Raw genomic sequence first — 3,924 nt, 5'->3', positions numbered from 1 at the left:
AATAACACGAGAGCTGGCCCTCTGAGTCAACGCCGTGGCTGTGTGTTGTTATTGAACAAACCCAGACGGACAGTTAGACCAGACCGTGTGCAGCGTGACTTGTCCTGCGCTTATATGCAATTAAAAATAATCATATATGCGTGTTTGTGTTTTACAGTGCACAAACCAAGATTCGATCTTGTCAAAGGCACATCATTCCCATATGTTCACTTGATTGACGTATATCAGTGTATCTCGATTCCCCCCCCCCCATCTATATATTATTAAATTCTAATATTGCACACATTTTATTTATAGTTACTTCTGCAGCAATGTCATATTGTATACTGTATGTGTTGTCAGGACCTGAAGAGGGACCATAACATGATACATTGAAGAAAACAAACATGCCGGCTACCCCCCCCAACAAATATGTATTTGTCTGACCTTTTTTTAACTTTTTACCAATCAAATGTATTTGTGCATAATAAAGAGGTGCTAAACACAGAGGCGTGTTTGCACTTCTGGCTTCTGCTGGTGTAAATATTCACTTAGCTTGACAGGCTTAGCTGCTCTTTTTGGGTGCTATATATACAGGACTGTCTCAGAAAATTAGAATATTGTGATAAAGTTCTTTATTTTCTGTAATGCAATAAAAAATTATTAAATATTAAAAGAATAAAAGGCTTGCAATATTTCAGTTGATTTGTAATGAATCCAGAATGCATGACATTTTTGTTTTTTTAATTGCATTACAGAAAATAAAGAACTTTATCACAATATTCTAATTTTCTGAGACAGTCCTGTATATGTATATATTTTTATATATGTATATATTTTTTATATATATTATTTATATTTTATATATATTTATACATTTATATATACAGGACTGTCTCAGAAAATTAGAATATTGTGATGAAGTTCTTTATTTTCTGCAATGCAATTAAAAAAACAAAAATGTCATGCATTCTGGATTCATTACAAATCAACTGAAATATTGCAAGCCTTTTATTCTTTTAATATTGCTGATTATGGCTTACAGCTTAAGAAAACTCAAATATCCTATCTCTAAATATTAGAATATCATGAAAAAGTATACTAGTAGGGTATTAAACAAATCACTTGAATTGTCTAATTAACTCGAAACACCTGCAAGGGTTTCCTGAGCCTTGACAAACACTCAGCTGCTATAAATCTTTTTTTTTACTTGGTCTGAGGAAATATTAAAATTTTATGAGATAGGATTTTAGAGTTTTCTTAAGCTGTAAGCCATAATCAGCAATATTAAAAGAATAAAAGGCTTGCAATATTTCAGTTGATTTGTAATGAATCCACAATGCATGACATTTTTGTTTTTTTAATTGCATTACAGAAAATAAAGAACTTCATCACAATATTCTAATTTTCTGAGACAGTCCTGTATATATAAACTAGCATCCATTAGGGTAAAAAAGTGTTTTGGACCTTAGTATTACTAGTGTGAATCCTGGATATTGATGCTTGTTTTTTGTAAGCCATTGGGGATATAGTATTGGGTATTATATTCACAAAATGCATTCTTTTAAGGTAAGTGTGTGTGCTGTTTTGCAGCTATAGTGCTTTAATTTTTGTCCGAGAGAGGGACGAGGCGGTCGCTGCCCTATCTCCACTTTTCCTTCAATCATGATTGATCAAGATCCTGAGATACTTTAAGGCCTTCTCTTGGGGAAGCAACTCACTCCCAACCCAGAGAGAGTAGTTTTCCAGCAGAGGACCATGGCCTGCCTCCCATCCCAAACGGTTTCCCATCCAACTGCAAACTGCTCCAGTGCAAGCTGATAGTCACGGTCTGAAGACACCAATAGGACCGCATCATCCACATAAAGTGGAGAAGCTATTCTGAAACCAAACACTCTCCTCCCCTGGAGTCCCACTGACAACACGTTTGAATTTGTGACGAGAATACTGACACCGCTCCCACAAAGACCGGATGGCTTGTATAGCAACGGCAGTATCCCCAATGTGACTCCACAGGGATACATAAGTAGGCCTTCTTCAAGCACATGTAGATTGGATGTGCAAACTCTGTGACAACCCTGCAACGGAAAAAATGCTGGTCTACTATTCCATGACCAGGACGGATTCTGCATCGAGGTTCCACAATCTGTCGGAGTCCATTCCAGCAACCTGAATATACTTTGCCAGTGAGGCTGAGCAGTGTGATACATGATGATTGGAGCACACCCTGTCGAACCCCTGTGTTAAAAATAGGAACTATCACCCCGGTCTGGTAGTCTGTCTGCACTGTTCTTGACTTCCACGTGACAATGAAGTCAACCAAGACCGCCCACCATTGTCCTGAGCCTTCAGCATCTCAGGGTTAATCTCATAATATTAACCTGGTGATGGGCTTCATTAGAGACCTCTGCCATGGAAACTGGAGAGGCGTTGATCTCTGCCTCCGCCTGGTTGGGTTCAGTAGTTCTTCAAGTATTTTGTTGTTGTTACAATATGTATACTGTACATGTTACATTAAATTAGGAGCATTAAAAACCTAATTTCCTCCATTCAGGTGAATTCATGGTGGAATTATCTGTATTTCTGAAAAAGAAAACACAAATATGAGATTTCCTTGGTCGCTAACTTTACTGCCTCTTTGTGAGCTTTCACTATATATTATTTTAGAGGGTGAAAAGGAAAACAACTATAAAAAAGAAATGAAAACACAAAATTCAAGGCAGCTGGTGACAATTCAAAAGATAATGCGGTGAGACTCTCAGGCATTCTTTATTGCTTTTTAATTATTTATTCTCTCGAGGATCAACTTTGATCCTTAATGTTATCCCCGTTGAGTCAGCATGAATGTAGGCATGATTTACATGATAAGTGGTTGAGTGCAAGCGGCTGCAAATGCTGTAAACGGGAATGTGACAATTGTGGGTTTGCAACTATACATCTTCCTTTTTTGACTCTCGTCACGGCCAATGCACTCAATGATTTGAACATCTTCCAGGCTTTGGCCCAACAGAGTGGATGAGAGGTAATCATCAAGTACACGATCTACTTTATAAGAAGTGTGCATGTTTGTACGTGTGTGTGTGTGTGTGTGTGTGTGCGTGTGTATGTGTATATATATATATACCAGCAGAGGGCGCCAAAGTAAAATTGTACACTGAACTCTGAACATGTCCATGTCAAAACGTGTTCAAAAACTTATATTTACAACCAGCATGTCTCAGAAGCATACACAATTTAGATGCAAGAATGTCAAATGTATAAATTCAACTCATTTAGTAATAAAGATCATGCCAACTCACAACATATGTTGGACATATGATCGTGACTACCTGCACAATTTAATGTAGTCCAACATTATAACCAGTAAAAAAAGAGCAGTAAATACTTTGTTAAAGTTATATTGTTTTGTTTGTCTTTTCGTACAACAATCCAAGCTAACAAGCCAAGCAGTCAAGAGTCATGGGCCATATTGCGTTATATCATTAGGATATGAAACATGCGCAGTAAAACCTGAATGTTTGGGTTGTTAGCCCAATAATTATTTAAAATGTAAGCCAATGTCCAAAGCAGGTGTGTGAATATGAGGCTTATAAGCCTTTCCAAAATAAACGCAGGTCTTTAAACCAATGAAGTAACATGTCCATGTACATGATGTAACGAAGACACAAAAACAGAGAAATAAAGCTGGTCACCTTGGACCAGAGGTATGGCTTAAGCCCCCAATGTTTACGTCATGTTGACTTGTATCACTCTGCTGGGGGCGTCCACACCTTGGTGTGTAACTTCTGTACTGGTTTCATTTGACAGCGATGTTTGCTTGGGGAGAGAGTGATTCGTGAAGCTATTTATTTTGCGGCGAATGGTGCAAAAACTAGAAGAAAATGAATAATAAAGGGTGTAAAGAGGGGTCATTTACGAAGGGTTTTGTGAACCTCTCACGGTCCG

This window comes from Pseudoliparis swirei, chromosome 16 (genome assembly GCF_029220125.1).
Source record: "Pseudoliparis swirei isolate HS2019 ecotype Mariana Trench chromosome 16, NWPU_hadal_v1, whole genome shotgun sequence".
NCBI lineage: Eukaryota > Metazoa > Chordata > Actinopteri > Perciformes > Liparidae > Pseudoliparis > Pseudoliparis swirei.
The sequence above is the reverse complement of the archived record's forward strand: the minus strand, read 5'-3'. Positions refer to the sequence as shown.